The 19,354-nt window shown below is 35.4% G+C and overlaps 1 long non-coding RNA gene across 1 annotated transcript; it reads left to right on the forward strand.

Moving 5' to 3' along the window:
- Positions 1–5,052: 5,052 nt before the first annotated feature.
- LOC131552915 (uncharacterized) lies at positions 5,053–5,877 on the forward strand. The gene is made up of 3 exons (XR_009274074.1): positions 5,053–5,176; positions 5,288–5,439; positions 5,612–5,877. It is a non-coding gene; the product is annotated as an uncharacterized LOC131552915 (long non-coding RNA).
- Positions 5,878–19,354: the final 13,477 nt, after the last annotated feature.

Here is a 19,354-nt window from a genome sequence, read left to right on the forward strand (position 1 = left end):
ACCACTTTTAACCCCGTGTAAAGAGACGTTTCACACCTGTAATTTGAAAGCGGTGTTAGCTCCGCATTTTACCCGGGGTTATGAAACCCTGCTCCGGAGCAGGGTTAGCACCGCATTTGTGGTGTTAACCCCGCATTGCGGTGCTAAGTTTGTTCAGTGTGAAACGGTTTGCTTGTTGCTGCTGGACGCTTGGCAACAGACTGCAAATCAGAAATTGAGCAGGGAGGCTCATGTCACGTCAGTAACAGGGAAAGCGCGTCGTGTAAACTGCAGCCAGTGAGAAGATAATATTCACATACTTTGCTCCTTGTTTTCTTTCTTTTGTACTTTTGTCTTTGTTTTTCCTTTGTGCGTCATGAGGCCGTTCACATGTCGCGCCTAAAAACGCGTTTAATTCTCCTTCTTTCCAAAGCCTGTAGCTTGTTCTCCCATGGCGTATGCCGTTGCTAAGCAACCATGACTCTTCATGAAGACGCAGAAGTTTCAGCAAAGGATAAATGGATTTCCAGCACTAAATCGCTTGTAGTAGCTCTGCTACTAAATTTATTTAAAAATGGCTATCCCTGCCTGTACAGCTGATCAGCTGTTCCTCAATCTTCACTGATCTAAAGACATAAGCGGCGATGTTTTTAATAACTGGAAAGACGCGGGAAAAGCCGTGTAAACAGGTTGCCTGCTGGTCGTCCAATCAGAGACAGTGACACTGCAAATATGCAAATAAGAACGTTAACCGGGGTTTAGGAATGTACAGTGTGAAACGTCTGTTAATGAATACCCAGGGTTAACAATTAACCCCAGGCATAGTATGAGCAGTGTGAAACATGATTACAGATAACCCAGGATTCCGCTTATCCGGGGTTTAGGATGACCCAGGGTTAACAATTTCAAGTGTGAAAAGCCCTATAGAGTGGTACATTCCACAAGCTGTTGTTTTGGCAGACTGGCTTCAATATAAGCTATTTTTAGACTAACAAGAAAGTTTTGATTTCTGAAACTTACAGAATGTTTTTATATTACAATGAGCTCTTATATGTGAAAAGATCAAGGGAATTTTGGTTTCTCAGTTCACGATCTCTTTAATGTATCCTTGCTGAATAAAAGTATTAATGTCTCCATCAATTATTAAAGTATAAAGTCTTTCAAATCAAACATTATATTTAATTAGCATTATCATAAACTGCAAACACCCAACAATATGCAAAATTAACTAAAATGACTTAAGTATGAAACTTAATGAATTTAGTTTCAAAATGTCTTTTGCAGTTTAAAGGGTTTAAGCAAATAATTCGGTGCATAACATATTTTGGTTGACACAAACCATGTTTATCTTTGCTGCAAGTGCATTTAATCTGCTTTGTATTTTCCCTTTCCTTATGTAGTTTTGATTTGTTTTTGAGGATGATAGGATGTCATGCATGTTGGCATCTGTCTGGCTAGGTTCTACTAAGTGATAGATGAATCTGCAGCAAAATACCATAGAGTTTGATTGGACACAGCCTTTGATGTCAACAAAAGATATGGGAAGCATTTTTTACCCCTTTTTTAAGAGTTGGTACACCTAACTATATACAATTACATGGTTAGCTGCAATATATTATTTCCATTTTGCATTGTTTTTTCTTTTTGTTTTTTTGCTCTTGCTTTCAAAACCGATCTGATTTCATAGAATTGAGAAACACAGTTCTAGTATTTTCTTACTAAAGTCCAGCAGGATTCTCTCGGCTGTCCTCTTTTTTTTTTTCATGTGACTTGTATTGTCATTACCTGAAACAAACGACCTTATAATCAACACTTAATCAATCATTCCATCATTCAGCCCTTCAAACCCATTTCCTGCACAATGTACATTTAAATTTCTATTTGTTTTTAATTAAAAAGCTATTTTAAATTCAAAGGACACACCAAGAAAAAAAATCAATTTCCAAATGACGAGCAAACATTCCCCAAGCCTGAACCCGAAGACACACATTTCATGTCCTGAATCAAAGATCATTATACCAGAACAACTAACACACCGTTTATTTTGGATTGTCTGTGTACGGATTCACTTATTTGCTCAAGTGCTGCTCAGGACAGGCCGTGCAACCTTTACACAACAAGGTCACAGCCACGATATTGTGTCCGATAGGTCAATGTGGACCTCTGCACAGAATAAACAAAAAATCCTCACATATTTCATCGTCATCCTGTGGGAGATAAGCCGGGGGATCTGTGAATACAGGTAACGTAGTACGCAAGAGGAGATCAACGCACCGCCCAGCAGCTACAATGGCTGCGTATCCAGGGATGTGAATGCGCTGGAGTGGAAAGATCATGCAGAAAGCTGTTTACCCTTGATTTGTTTGAATCAATAGCTGCAGTGCTTTGGTTTTTCTCAATGATTTGTAATTTGTCCCTGTTTGGCAGCTCTTAAGCCCCTAAGATCCAACACAACACTGAGCCTCGTAAAGAAAGGCAAATCCAGACTTTATAGGATTACTAGCACCCTCATAAAAAGAGAAACTCGGCGCTCTCCTCTGAGAATATTTCATTTATGGGATTTAGCCTAATATGACCCCAGGATCCATCTGTAAATCTGATTACTATAGGCAACTTATGACATGCATATTTCATAACAAAACACTAGATAATTGATTCTGAATTATAGTTTTAAACATCACTGGGAATTGCAAGTTGTCTTGAGAATGCAACATATTGCAGGGAGTCGAGCTAATACATCCTTGAACTGTCTGTACGTGTGAACAGAAAGTGTAATAAATAACAGTCTTTTTAGGCCCCATTTAATATCTCAATTTGAAACGCTGCGACTTTAGTTCAAGCCCGAGATTTAATGATAAAACGGCTTAGTATGTGCATCCGATTTGTTTAATTTATGGGTAAGTATCATTCCGATAATGTAGCTGCTGTCACGTTTTTAATTTCTGCTCTTTTGAAGATACAATAGTGGAACAGAAACTGTATTAGGAAATGTCACAAGCCTCATTTGAACCACGCGAGTATCACTAACCACTAGGCCTCAGACTATCGTGCCCCTTTTGAAGATGACATGAATGTGCACAGGGTCTAAGGGTGGCGTCGTTATCACAAAGTCTCTTACAAAGATTACAGATTGGCTCCTTTGCACCCAGTTTCAAAGAGCGCTCATGTGTCAAGGTATTAAAGCATTTGCTGTAAACCCAGGAAATCTTCCCTCGTCCAGTTTCTGTCTCTCTCTCTGTCTGTGCAGTGGGCTCTGGTAAAGGTATTGGCAGGCCTCTGACTCTGGCAAGAAAATGATTGATTGGAGTGTATTGATCGTGTTGTAATGAAAGAAACCATGCTCACTGTCACTATGTGACAAGATACGGAAGCTCTGCTGAGGACATTGTGTATTTTCCTTTGATTGAGCTGGGATAAATGTAGCGGAATGAACATCACTATAGAAGGCAGTCTTAAGATTGCACTCAGGAAACAAACAATCATCGCAGCAGAACTAAAATAGCTTTTTTCCATTGTCTTAAACTAGGGATGAAATGTTACTGTCATAATGATACGTTTACTCTCCAAAATTTTCAAATGATACATAAAACAGTTTAACATTTTTCTAGCGCTGCTTGGAAAGGTTAAGTGATCTGTGCTTCACATTCTCTGAGATTTTGTTTTGGTTGCCAAACTCGCCATGACCTTGATGGTATTTCCGCAATTACTGCATGACAATCCTGACATTCTGTGAGGATAAAAGAAATCGTTTATAAATTCTCAAGTCGTTCTTTGTGTTTGCCTTTATTTTGTGCACACACACAAAAAACTTCATAATTACCGGTTTCTTTTATTTTCCTTGAACCTACACCAGACAATGGGCCGACTCGCAATGACCCTCATCTTGTCTAAGTCTGGAATCACTGGCAGGAGTAATAGCTTCTAATAGTGAGTAATATGAGCTGCAGAAATAATTTCTCTTCCTGTGAAAAGTTAAATGAGGCTTAATTAAAAAAGACACAGGACAGCTATGGCTTCTCATTCTCATTCAGATGGAAGGAGCAGCCCGGTGTTAGAGGCCTTGAATAATAGAGGTAATTTTCATCTACATTGCCGTTCATGCTGCTGAAAAAAAAAAAAAAAAGAAGCACAGCACAGCACTGAAGGAAACCATCCACCACACAACCCTAAACCACTCTGTTTTAATGTTTAATTACACTGAAAAATTAATACCCTAAAAATTCCATATCATTTTGCCAGAATACAGTCTTTGCATACACTGTAAAAAATTGCTGTAGTTTCTACAGCAAAATTTTACTGTTTAAACATTTTACAAGATGTAGCTGTAATTCGCAATGCATTATGGGTCAAATAAGGTTTTACAGTTGTTAACTGTATATTTCCATGTCAACTGTAATTAATTTACAAGAAGCAGGTGTTATCACTGTAGCTCCTGCTTTTTACACTACTTTACTGTAGGGTGGCATTATGGGATTGCGCGCGCATCGTTCAAATCTGAAATCCAGCCGACTGGAGCAGTGCCAGAACGATTGAAGATTAGAGGCTTTATTCATAATTCCTGGTAAATTCACTTAAGAAATATATCCTTTTATATTTATTTAAGTTAATGTATAAGTGATATCATGTAACAATAGCCTGCTATCACACATTTAGACAAGCGGCCTTGGTATGTGCAGTAAAATGGAAATTGCTATCATATTGACTGTTGTTTTATTTCACCGAAATAAACGAAAATCGTTCCAAACAAAGATCAGGGGTATTTTTACTGAATGATTCAGCATTCTGAACGAATCGGTTCAATGAATGACTCAATTGACTCACTCATTAAGTTATTTGCTGCCACCTAATGGCGGTTTAGTTTCACGTTTAAAAAGTATCATTGCATTTTTACAACGTTTCTTATTTGTAATTTCAAAAATTAATGTAAAACATTAATGTCATAACACAGTTGTAATTTAATTTGATTGGTGGTACAGTTCTACAATGTATTATTATAACTGAATTTATTAATCAAATGTAAAAGTTTTTTTAAATATATGCCTTTTTGTGTGTTCATTTTGGTCTCATTTATGTAAATGCATTTTTTTTTTTTTTAAATCACAAGATAATTTTCCTTATTTCTTGTAGGTGCAAATAATAGCAGCTGATGTGGAGAAATATTTGATGCTTCAAGACTCTCTGAAGCTGATTATATTAGGTAATGTATTAATTCTGTTGTAAATCATTTGAAAACTTGTATTTTAGATTACATTTTAAATTGAAATACTGTATTGTAAGTTACATTATTGCTTCTATTTATTCATTTCAGGTGCACCCAGTGGCTTTTGACTAGGCCTATTCGAGGGTCACATGGTTGTGAATACACACCTCAACTTTGCGGCTGGAATTTCAGTCTTATTACAACTTCAGCCTGGCGTCCCGGGTGCAGGGGACTTTTGCACACTTGAATTAATTTCAAAGGTACCATGTTTTACTTGAGTAATTTCATTTGTGAAAAAGGTTACTTATTTAGTTTAAGTACTGGTAAATGCTGATTGTATTGTATAAGTGGCATTTTTACATTTATTTTATTGAGCTAGTTTCATTCAATACTGAACTTTATTCTAAAGCTTCTGCTTGTTTTTATGTGCAGATGTTTTGTTGGAATCACAACACTCACTGGATACAAGACGGATACAGAGAGGCAAAACAAGTGGAAAGGTCTCAGAGAAGAGGACAACCCTCATGTGTGTGCTCATCTCAGAAAGTTGATGGACTTTCAGTATGTATTTATTAAATTGTCTTTTGCAGGAATATTCTAAATTTAATATAACATAAGCTCAAACAACAGAATTTGTGGTATAATGTTGATTCCAGCATTTTATTTTAATCCTTTAACCAAAATTATACAAATTCTGTTGATTGACCTTAATTTTTATAGAAAGTAAATGTTCTACTCGAATATGGCTTATTTTTGTGATATAACAGTTATTTGTAGTTATTTTGTGATGCTATGTTATTTTTATGATAAGATTTTAACTGTTGAAAGACTGACATTTTTATTTTTACCAGTAAAAGCCTTGCAATGTCTTTCTGCCAGTTTTAATAAATATTTATTTGCAACATCTTTGACTTGGTTTTTATTCATTTGTAAATGTATTAAGATAGTTCTCATGATAATTCATTTAAATCAGTATTTTACAGTTTACTGTTAAAATTATTCTTTGCAGCATTTTCATTGTTAAAATTATTACAACATCATCTTGGATTTAGGGTATTTACAGGATTTTATAGGCAACTTTTGTTGCCAGGTAAATACTGTACTTTAGTGAGATTACAATATATTGCTGTAAAATATATTTACTTTAGTGAGATTACAATATATTGCTGTAAAATATATTTACAGGATTTTATTGGCAACTTTTGTTGCCAGGTAAATACTGTACTTTCGCGAGATTACAAAATATTGCTGTAATATAAACTACAAGTTTAATTCAATGTTACTGTAAAAAATACTACAAATGACTGTATTTCACATACAGCAATTAACTGTGATTTGCTTTGCAGTATTATACTGTAATCCATTTTACAGCAATTAACATCATTTTTACAAGATTTTATTGGCAACTTTTTTGCCAGTAACATCCTGTAAATTCTACGGTACATTTTTTACAGTGTATTATCATGTTCATTTAAATCAATTCATGGGTGTGTATGAAGGATGAAGAATCAAATTTCCCTTGATCTTTTGAAATGAGTTTGATGTACTAAAACATACTGTAACTTTCATAACTTACACTTCCTTCCTAGTTCAAAAGGCCATTTATTAAAATTAAGGACCAAATGTGACCTAATCAAAAGTTTTTGATAACTATAACAATATCAATGATGTCCATTCAGTTTTCAGAGAAAGGTAATGATGTCTGTTTGGAATAATAAGAGCGATATAAAAAGAAAGTAGTATAAATAACTATTCTAAATGCCACAAAAAGATACTTAATGCAGATTATACTTGCATTTACAAAAAGTTGTTAAACTAAGCTCAGTCAACAGCTTTTGTGACAGTTATAGTTTCAACTCTACCACTCATTTACTTCTTTTAAGCAAAAAATATATGCACATTTTAAAAACCTTTTACATCAATTGATCTGTTAAACTTGTATTATTTGTGCTAAAAAAAATGTTTAAAATGGTTGTTTTAGTGTTTATGGAATTGTGTTTTAATTGTATATAACTTTACACAGAAAACATTTTTTTTTTTTTTTTTTCACACAGTAAAATCATGTTACTACAAATATTGTTTATGTCTTGTGGCTAAATGTATATAACATTTATGGATTGGCCCATTCCAGTGAAAGTGCTGCACTGTAACCTAGATTTTTTGAAGTACTGTTGATTTATCTTAACTTGTACTGAAGCCATACACATTCCTCTAAATAGGTTCCTGATCATTTCATTTAACATAATCTTTGGCATGCTGATTTATGGGTCCAGTAGCCAAAAACAACAACAAAAAAAGCTTGTTTATTCTTGGGATGGGATGGCAAATTATTGTGAAAAACTAAATTATGACCACTTTTGTCCAAAAAACCTTGACTGTCATCATGCTGTAAGTGGACCAAGAGCAATTATGAAAAATGTTATCAGCAAGTCTGGATAAAAAGAACCGCAGCCTTTTGATGAGTGTGATGGAAAGAGAAAGGCATGGATGCTCTGCGTCTCATTTAAGTTTTTGGTTGCAAAGACAGAGCCAGCGGGACTTTGATGAATAGCATAGAAACACCACTGACCTACTTGCCTATTTTGGTTCAGCCGTGCTGATTCACAGCACCAAAAACACAAAGGATTGTGCTAAGCACTCCAGGGCGACCGTGTTCGATGACTTTGTGATGGTGCAGTGCATTACTCCACACGCAATGCACAATGCGGGTTCAGTACTGCTCCGGTCATATTTTTACCATGGGCTCATATACAGTGTGGCCCAAAGGTCCACTACTAGTCAAAATGCTTGTGTTTTGCATTTTTCATAAAACAATTTTAAATGAAAAATTATATGATTAGCAAGACAATTTTAAATGGTTTAAAAAGTCCGAGTAAAGCTGTAGAAATGAGAATAAAAAAACAAAAAACATTTAATTGAAGCAAAATTGCAAAAAAAAAAAAAAAAGACATAAAAACATCTTGAACTGAGTTTGTTTTCATTTTATAAATCTCATTTGCTATTGATTTAAGCTAAGGACATGTTGCCCATGGGCTAAGAAAAAGTATATATAGATGTTTGTCTAGACTAAAATACTCATTAAGGAAGAGCAGATGAATAGATCTTTATAGATAAACTGAGAAAGAGAAGAGAAGTATACTTCATGGAAATAGGAGGGCAGAATCAGCATACGGTTAGAAGTAGATGTTGCATAATGATATTGTATATTCAGACAAGGTAGCCATCACTCATTCACATGGATCCCTCCTGAGATCTGTGAAAGGTTGATGTGCCCATTCAATATTGATGAAGAGAGCGTCAGAAATGGAATCGTTTGGGAGTTAGAAACTGAAACATCTGTTTCATGTCTGTTATGACGGTGGTGATGAGATAGAGGAACGACTAGGAGGCATTAAACACTGACGTTTTAAAATGTAATGACATAAGGAGGGAACAGTTGGGCTTGTTTATGGAGAAGAAACATATATCACACCGGCATGGCACTGCATATAGAGGTATATATGCCTGTTCAATATTCCCAGACTTCTTCCAAGGGGAAGAGAGACAGGAGGGAAGAATTACAGCTATTCCCAGTGTATTAATTAACCCTGGCACTAGAAGAGATGCAGAAAGACAGCGAGGAGAGAGATAGATGACGGTGCAAAACATTTCCTCAAAGACGTAGAGGTTAAATCTGGGCATATTGTGCACCTATTTTTATGATGCATAACACCATCCCATTTGCTGTCCATATTGCTGAATGAAATTCAATATTTGTGTCTTACTAATTTTAGGGTGCTTGTTCCAAAAATAGTCTGTCTGGCCTGTTTTGCTCTAGCACGTCACAATTTCTCACACATATAATATGCATTTCATAGAAATTTTGCTTTTGCTTTTGACAAAGTCTTGCATTATCTCTTAATCACCAGAAAAACTGTCACAAAGACATGATCCTATTTCCCTTTGAGCAAGGTTACAACTATTTGTTCAGTTCTTAGCTGGTTTAAATGTATGAATGTATTAAACAGATTTTGTGATAGAAGCATATATATTCTATCTATCTATCTATCTGTCTGTCTGTCTGTCTGTCTGTCTGTCTGTCTGTCCGTCTCCGTCCGTCCGTCCGTCCGTCGGGGTTTATAAGATAGATGATGAATATTTCTTTTTGTCATTAAAACATAGAATTTTGACATTTGTCTGCTTTTGTTATTTTGTAGAGTACATTACAGCTGATACATACATGTAATTAGAAAAATCCTTTTTTTTTTTTTTGCAAAACAGCATTTTAGTTTTCTTTTGTTTTTGAAGATACAGGGCTGCGTAGAAATCAAATAATTTCAGAAATTAAGTTACGCGTTATAAAATGGAATGACACAGGGAAAAAGTATTGAACTACTGAAATTTTTTAAATATTTTGTTCAAATCCTTTGTTGGTAATGACAGCTTCAAGACGCCTCCTGTATGGAGAAACTAGTCGCATGCATTGCTCAGGTGTGACTTTGGCCCATTCTTCCACAATCTTCAAATCTTGAAGGTTCTGTGTGTCTCTTCTATGAACTCTGATCTTTAGTTCTTATTTTCTATTGGATTCAAGTCAGGTGATTGGCTGGGCCATTCTAGCAGCTTTATTTTCTTTTTCAGAAACCAATTGGGAGTTTCCTTGGCTGTGTTTGGGATCATTGTCTTGCAGAAATGTCCACCCTTGTGTCATCTTCATCATCCTGGTACTATAGGTGTTGAGACTGAACCAGCTATTATTAATTTCCACTGACTAGGGGCAGGATTGATTTCTAATTAATAAATAGATTTCAGCTGGTGTCTTGGTTTTCCATGCCTTGTTGCACCTCCCTTTCTTCATGTGTTCAATACTTTTTTCCCTGTGTCATTCCATTTTATTACACACAACTTAATTTCTGAACTTATTTGTTTTGTTTTCTTTTTATGTATGGATTACTTGGGTTGTTACCGACATCTGGTGAAAATTTCAAGTTAGCACCTTTAGAAATATATTTACTGAGAAAAGTGGTGACGTGTTCAATACTTATTTTATCCTCTTTGTGTGTGTGTGTGTGTGTGTGTGTGTGTGTATATATATATATATATAATATTAATCTTTATATATGACTAAAATAAGGTGTGAATCAGTGACAATGCAAAACTTGTGCTTACACTTCAATGATTCTTAATTGATTAACATGACCTTTTCCAAGTATTAACTCGTTTTGTACCTACAAAGCTCGACAATCTATTATGGCACTTCACCATGCAACAGTAAGTGTGTGAAAAAATGAACTTCCCTACCTCAGTGGAGGTTAAACACCCACACAGCAAACCTGAAAGCCGACAGTATGTCATTCTCTCTCTGTTATATATGGAACACAGGTCAAAGAAAGACACATGAGAATTTCATGTGGGTGCACTCACTTAAAGGATGCTGAGACTTGTCGGTCTGAATTCAGTGGAAGTGCAAAAGGATTTGATTCATATAAAACAGTGTCCTCCTTATCACTTATCACCGTGAGTTGAAAGACATGCAGCATATTTTTCTTCAAGCACAAGCAGAGCCCTGGATGCCTGCAAGATGTAATAGTCACACAGCTCAAGTTCTTCTTGCATGACCTTCAATATCCTTTCACAGAACTCTACATTTACAACCCATTTTTTTGTCTTCCAAGCTACTGCTTTTAAAATGTGCTTCAAACATAAATGTTTGCATGTCAAATCAATTGTCTGACTGTAAACTGTGCAAAAGAATAAGAATATGAAGAGGATGTTTGGTTTGACCACTGTAATTAATGTTTAACCCCACCTACTGTAAGTCAAATCAAAACATTAGTGGGTCTTAAATGTACATATTTTTGACATTATATTATACACAATACACTGGTTAAGCAACCACATATATTAGACAACATATTTAATCCACACAATTTCACCTGCAATAATCAGATGTGAACAGAAATATTGTTTGTCTGAGGAGGTAACCATAGCAACAATAATCTGATTTCCTTATGGAACATTTAAAAATAAATAAATAATATTATTTATGAATTTATTATGCATTTAATTTGTAACACAAGCAATTAATTAAACATTTAACAGGTTATTTTATTAACAGTTAACACATTGAATTAATCTGACGTTAAAAGTATTTTATTCTGTTATGTGTGATTTCTAAAAACTAATCTGAAACTTTTGAGCTGATTAGAACTGAGATTGCCGTTAGTCATTAGGACAGTATTCATTTAACGGTAAATGATTTAGACAGCCTTTTTTCAGATAATTTACTTCTAAATCAAATACAAAAGGACATTTGAAGTTAAACCATTTGCAGGTTTATCAAAGCAAATGAAAGTGAATATCAAATGATACACTAACATTAGATATATTTCCATGTTTCATTTGTTTACTTTTCTGAAAAAGAACTGAATGCTAATTGACCCCTCACAAAAATCCGCCCTCCCTAGTTACTGTTGCTGTGTCCGATGTGCTGATGCCACTCTCACACTACAAAATCATGTTCTCACGCATTAAAAAATACATCGCGGAACAAAGAGGAAACTGACAACACGCTGACATACAAGACAGAGTAAGTTACTGCTGGTATGAAACAAGGTCTCAGCTTTCAAATTTTTTTTTACAATTTTTTTTAAGAAATTCAAACAATAAATACCGTTTTGTGGAACTTTAATTCATCGTGACAGATCACTGTATCGTCTCAGTTCAAGCAGCACATAAACCGATTGGCTTTTCATATTCACTTAAAGCATGAAATAAACATGAATGAACATCAGAAGTATTTTATTTCAACTGTGGAAAGACGTCAACAGACTCAGTTGTTCAAGTTAAGCCCATTGACATCTCATGTCTGATTTGTTTGTCAGACAAAATGGTGGATTTGGTCAATTGAATAGACACTTGAAAATAAAGGTTATTTATTGGCATCAATGGTTCTATGAAGAACATCCATGGAAACTTTCCATTTCACAAAAGGTTCTTTATAGTGCACATTTTTTTTTTAGATTTTAAAATATTCTTCACACTAAGAAAAAAAGGTTCTTTTTTAAGGCTCTGTTCACTGAAAGACAATACATCAGTGCAAAAACCTCCTTTTGGAACCTTAATTGTTAGGAGCGTATGAAATTCAGATTTAAATATCACAAAAAAATTATTTAGCGTGTCACTGAAATGAGTACAGCCTGAAAATATCACAAAAATTATTCTGAAAGTTATCTTATAATTTGCTCACTGAATAAGACATACAGTACATTTTCCTGTTTTCAGGCAGGCTGCTAATGGAACCAATCTCTGCAGAGGCCAAAATATCAAAGTGTTGCCAGAACATGAGACATTGTTCCACTTGTGTGATTTCTAACTAAAAGGGAAAGGGAGCTGTACCCAGTTAGAGGAGAACAAGGTTATTACCTTGACAATGTTCTCCGTGACAATCTGCAATCTGCTGGCGTTTCTCCGGGACATCTGTTTCAGACAGAGTAAATGGAACATTATTATGCATGGTAGAAACACTCACGTTCTATTTGCTACTGATTGGGACAATGGGCCTTTGACAGATTGCATTCTGGGATTGGAAGAAGAGTCAGAGACAGAGAGTGAGAAGGCTCTGTTTTGTTAACTAAACACTGCTGGGGAAGGAAGTGGTCATCATGGGTAGGGGGCAGATCCGGGGCAGATCCCCGGGGAGCAGAGAGTGGCCTCTGTGTACATCACTGAACTGTTCAAATCTGAACTGGTTCTGACCCGAGCTGTGGATGGGTAAAAACAAAGACTTGCTCAGATGACTAATTGACTTGTCATCTGACACAATGAGTGAGTCCTTGGACTTTATGCTGCTTCTCTGGTGCTCACAAATAATGTGCATTCATTGTGTTAATTCACTGACCTCATCATAAGCTGCCAGTGAGGAGCAGAGCCTATTGAGACTCAAAAGACCAGCTCATTTCTCCGATCCTGGGAAGTCTACAACTGTTTGGATACACTAATGAATTTTAGTGATGACTGACAGCCATTTAATGCACTGGGCATAACAGGGCCGCGTTAGCCACGCGAGAAAACATACCACTTCGTATGCTATTAATTTAGGTAGCTGTCAGTCTTGAAGCTGTTGTCATGGTGACAATCATATGCTCTCATGCAATGTAATCATGGTTCATTACAGTGATTCTACAATGCTGTGATAACGACCAGGTGTGTCCTCTTATACCATTTTTCCTATTACTAGAGCATTTCAAAATGACGGAAAGGCAAAAATAGTCTGTAAAATGAAATTGTAGGGTTAATTCATGAAAATCATGTTCTTGTTGTCCATATTTTGTCTTTATATGCAAATATGTATCTTTAACAACAAAATGCATAATCTTCACAGGAACATTAAGTGCTATGCACAAATATGATTGAATGGACACAGCCACATTAGACTGAAGAAAGAAAACATGAACATCTTGGATGATATGAGTGAGTAATTGATTTCACTTTCAATGCAGCCTGCAAATTCACATGAACAACTGACATTCATTACTGACATTACTGACATTACTGACATTCATCCTTATATTTAGTAATAAAGGACTTTCACAATGTTTTAAATAAAAATAATAAATGCGATTTGATTCGCATTTGCAAGATAAAAGTTTCTTCTGTTAAAAAGTCCAGGCATCATGTTGTGCTGACCCTAATGAAAAATAAATATACTTAAATGTATTTGAAATACATTTATTTCATGCTAAGTATATTACAAATACATTTTCGTATTTATGTACTTAATAAAATGCCCTGCAATTAGTATACTAAACTGATATACTTCAAGTCTGCTAAATTGGAACAAATCATTTTGTACTTAATGCACTTTAATTGTGCGAAGTAGTGCTGAAGTCTAATTAAAGTGTCACGAATCCTGTTCGTGGTCTTCCTTCCACTCGCCATCGGAGGTCGCCCTTCCATCATATTGACTCTCGCACCACACAGACTGTTGCACGTCACACTGGACTGCATTTCCCATCATCCATTTCACTGATCACACAGCTGTCACCAATCACATGCTGCACTGATCACACAGTTGTCACCAATCACACGCTCACCTGAGAGCTATTACACACTCTATTTAATACCCACTCAGTATCCTGTTCAGATCGCTGAGTATTGTCTAGCGTTTAGCACTCTCCTAGTGTTAGCTACTGTACCAAGCCTTTCCGTGTTTCGTTTCTGTCTAGCCTCTAGTATTGTTCTGCGTTTATCATCTCTCCAAGTGACAGCTGCTTTACAGATCATTTTCCTGTCTTAGTTTCTAGTTTCTAGTTCCTAGTTCTAGTCTTAGTCTAGTCCCGTTGTGTTTCCAGATTTCCTAGTTCCTGATTCTTGCCCATGTATTTTGGATTAACCATTTGCTTGCTGTTTCGGACTGTGTTTGCTCCTCGCCTGAACTTTTGCTCATGTTATCGAATTACCCCTCTCGTCAAGCCCTCTGGATATTGTCCGCCGATCAAAGACCCACGTTTGCCCTAGGATTACTCCTCTGTCTTGCCTGTGCCATACCTGTTTGCTGTTGTTCGACCCTGCCTGTGTTTTGACCATGTTTCATAATAAGAGCTTGCACTTGGATCCGCACGTCTCGTTCGCCCCGTTACATAAAGACATACTTAGTATATTTGATTGTGCTAAAGTGGAACTATTGCAAGTATACTTTAGGTACACTTTAAATATTTTGTATTTAAAGGGTAATATTATACAAACCTCATCAAAAGTGACATTAAAACACATTTTAGGCTTATTAATAAGAAATGTGTATTGTGCACAAGTGATACTCAAAGTTTCATTAAAATGTTTATATCAGTAGGTCTCGTGTTATCTGTCAGTAAATATGTTAATAGATTTGAACTATACTTAGTATAAATATACATGTATTACTTTTTTTACTAGGGGAGGTGATGAAAGATCAAGCTTTTATTTGGCTGTTGCCCACTGTTTCTCTTTAACTGGTTGGGACAGTGGCAGCACACATCTACCGCTCGACTAGATTTGTAATTTGTCCGAAACTTGTTATCGCACTTACAACATAAATGGCCAAATAAGCTATAGTTTATGTTTGGCAGGTCAGTTCTCAGCTCCTTTGAAACATGCAAGTTTAATGATTTGCATGTTTATAATAGAGAGCTTGGTTTAGAGGGTATATAGGTCTTGCTTGTGTCTATAATTTACAGCTTGTACTGCTCTGAATGCAACTTTTTTTGATTATCTTCTCTGATACATGCTAAGTGAACACTCCACTGTGAAGAATTTGCCCGAAAGTGGAATGGCTTCCCGGGAAGCATTATCTCTGCTTGAGTGTGTTTCCCTCTTTCCTGCACAGCATGGGCTGTGTGATCTTACTTTAACGATAAATGCACTGCGTTGTTTATGACGCACAAGATGTCACAACATGTAATTGAACAAAATGTGGGATCCCTAATTTTGTGGCTTTCATTTTTGTCCAGGTTTTTCTTCTAAATAAGAGCTGCCACAAAATGCTTGCTCAATTCAGCCCAATATCGTATAAAAGCCAGATTGCAGGATATCTTATCATATGATGGCAGATACATAATTGCTCTGTTTCAAAACCTATTTAGCTGCCTGTGGGGAACATTTTAGGCATTTCACCATAGGTAGTGTGAAAGTTGAGCAGAAAGGTAGCCAACTTTATAATACTGTCTTATAAGATACCTAATTTTATCTAAATTCAAAGGGAGCATTGCATAGATCCGTCACAGAAAAAGCAATTGCAGAATACATTGCAACAAGCTAAGTAAAAAAAAGAAGAAAAAAAAAGAATCCAGGGGTGAAATGTACCGGCAGCCAAAAGTCTGGAATAATTAATAATAAATGGTTATTTTATATTTCAATAATATTTCACAGTATTACTTTGTTTTTACTGCATTTCTAAAAATAAAATAACTGTACCCTTTGTGAGCATAAGAGACTTCTCTAAATACATAAAAAATAACTATTTCAAACTTATGGCCTGCAGTGTATAATTTTTTTTTTTTCTAAAATATTATATATAAAATCTACATTTTAATATATTTGAAAAGTGTATATATATATATGTGTGTGTGTGACCCTGGACCACAAAACCAGTCTTAAGTCGCTGGGGTATATTTGTAGCAATAGCCAAAAATACATTGTATGTGTCAAAATAATAGATTTTTCGGTAACACTTTACAATAAGGTTCATTAGTTAACATTAGTTAGCAACATTAGTTAACTGGAAATTGGACATTGCTTTACCATGGAAATTGTACTTTAAAATCTTTTGGTGGTCTCCTCCCCCTTAGTGGGCGGTGTCAAGTGTCATATTACACAATGTATTACGGTCTTTTAGAATCAAAACTTTTTATAATCTTGACAAAATACATATTGTCGGAAAGGTCTGACTCTCAGGATTCCATATTTGGTGGTCTTTTTGAGATCGGAGTAATATTGACAGAGAAATTTAGACATTTGTGACAGAAAAATGCATCAAAAAAATTAAATGGAGTTGGATGGCACCCGGTGGCTGTTTGTGGTATGACGCCCTAAATAAAATCTCACAGGAACCTCAATTTTTCTCATATCAACTTCAAATTTGGAACATAACTTATTGAGGTATTAGGCTTTAATTTTATACCAATTTTAGAGTAAAACCTGTTATGTAAAATATTTATTTTATATAAAATATATATATAAGGTCGCTTTCAAGAAAATTTCAAATTAATAAGTAAAAACAATAACATATTGGCACAACACAAAATAGTAGCACACACATCATTACAAATTTTAATCTTAAAATTTGGATTGAATATATATATATATCACACACACACACACACACAAATATATATATATGTATTTTAATCTTAAAATTTGATTGAATATATATATCACACACACACACATATATATATATATATATATATGTATGTGTGTGTGTGTGTGATATATATATATATATATATTCCAATCCAAATTTTAAGATTAAAATTAGTAATGATGTGTGTGCTACTATATTGTGTTGTGCCAATATGCTATTATGTTTTTACTTATTAATTTGAAATTTTCTTGAAAGCGACCTTGAGCTTTGGAAAGGCACTGTATAAATATATAATGTAGAGTCTGCCAAAAGAGTCACTTATGAGGTTTCTTGACAGTTAGGATACCAGATGCCTATGTAGTAGGCAGCAAGGCAAGCTCTCTAGGTTTTGGAATAGAGCAAATAACAATGTGCTTATTCACCACTGTTTTCTTCATGCTGTTGTCCTTGTCAAATTACAGAGGGACTGGGGACCCTGCAGACGCACAGATGCTTGTAACCACTGGGGTTTTCTTGATTCACAAGATACTCCACTCCATCACTTCTTTGTCTCATCAAATCACATCAGTGCGTCGCCGTCCCATCTCAAAGCTGTTTGGTGTCGTGTTTTCATTTCGCAACGCAACCCTCACTCAAAATTTCGCCAGTAAATGACATCTCCGGCCTCAATCAAATCAATATTACAGTGGAAACAATCACTCTCTGCCACAAAGCATGTTTTATTCAGTCTGCCGCTGCCTAACAGGGCTCTCGATGCCCCTCGAGCTGTAAGAGATGGGAAACCTAAAACACCCACAGTGCATCACCCTTTCCCTCCGGAACACAACATGTGACTTATTCATATGTGTAAATCATGTTTTATACAATATGATATCGCAGGGCCATTTTGGTGAAATAAAACATAAACATGCTGGTACTTTTAGTACTTTTAATCATTAGTAGAACTATTATGTTTGTATTGCTCTTGAGATTACATATGAACTAAATTACCCTTGGGTTGAACAAGCCACAAGGCCATCTTAGCCTGCTCTTTCACATGTTGCTGGATAGCCTAGTTAGAAGCCTGCTGGGAATCCACAGCACAACATATGCTGCAGGGTTGTGCGGCATTAAGAATTGAATTTAAAATGTCTTTCACACTAGCACTTTTGGTGCGCACCCGGATTTGTTTGACGTTTGGTTCATTTGAATAATGTGAATGCTATAGCGTTTTTTCCCCTTTGGATAATGTGAACGCTGTTATGGTTTTGGTTTGCACCCGGATTCATTTGACGTCAGCAATCGTACTTAACCATGGAAGTGAACCACTAATGATGATGTATAATCTGGTCAAACTGTGTATTTATGTGTTTTCTCATTCACTTTCCAGATGAGCCTGACTGATACACTGCAAGCAGAGAGAACTTCTGTATAATTTCTGCCAAAATTAAGACTTCTTTTGAACCTTCGCATTAAATTCGTGACAAATAGATGCAGATGCGGTTCCATGTTGAGCTTTGGAAACACAACCACATTTTAAAAATCCAAAGTACAAAGTGAGGCGAGCAAGCAACAGTATCCATCCATTTCACCATCTTCTCCTGTATAGTTGTTACCAAGCAACAGGGGTAAACAGCTGCAACTGAAATGACGCAAGCCATGGTTGGGAACACAAAATTGGTTGTTTGAACACAATCCAGTGGGGACAGAGGAAGCTGGGGATCAATCGAAATTGGGTTTGGCCCAGGCAATCAAACCAAGTGTGAAAGCACTCATAAATTTCCATTCAATTACTGAATTTAAACTGATGTAGCAGACAGAATGCAGAATTGCAATTCAAAGTTAAATGTACTAAAATTAATATAACTGTATTTTCTTAACTAGAATAGCAAAGCTTTGAATGTTGGCTTAACAAAGCCTTGTTTGAAAGTATTGAAAAAAAGCTTTGATGTTTGAAGATTCATGGACAGAGAGAATGACAGATACAATTCAATTCAATGCAAAATCCAACTCAATGAAAGTAAACTAGTGCTGTCAATCGATTTAAAAATTAACTAATTAATTGCAAAATTCTTTCTGAAATGAATTGCAATTAATTGTGATCAATCCCACCTGACGTTAAAGTTTTAAATACACCTTTATATTGCAATAATTTCACATTCAATCTTCAAATTAATGTAGAAACAACATAAAGACGGTATATTGCTAATATTTGTTTTTTTATGACTGAAGGCAAGTATCACTGATACCAATATTACTGATGTCTCTAGGAAATTGTTCTTTTTTTCCTAATATTTAACCATTGACTATAGCCAATTAACATTACAATATTATTGAGAGCTATCAATTTATTATTTTTTTAAATTTCATAACTTCAT

This window comes from Onychostoma macrolepis, chromosome 14 (genome assembly GCF_012432095.1).
Source record: "Onychostoma macrolepis isolate SWU-2019 chromosome 14, ASM1243209v1, whole genome shotgun sequence".
Classification (NCBI taxonomy): domain Eukaryota; kingdom Metazoa; phylum Chordata; class Actinopteri; order Cypriniformes; family Cyprinidae; genus Onychostoma; species Onychostoma macrolepis.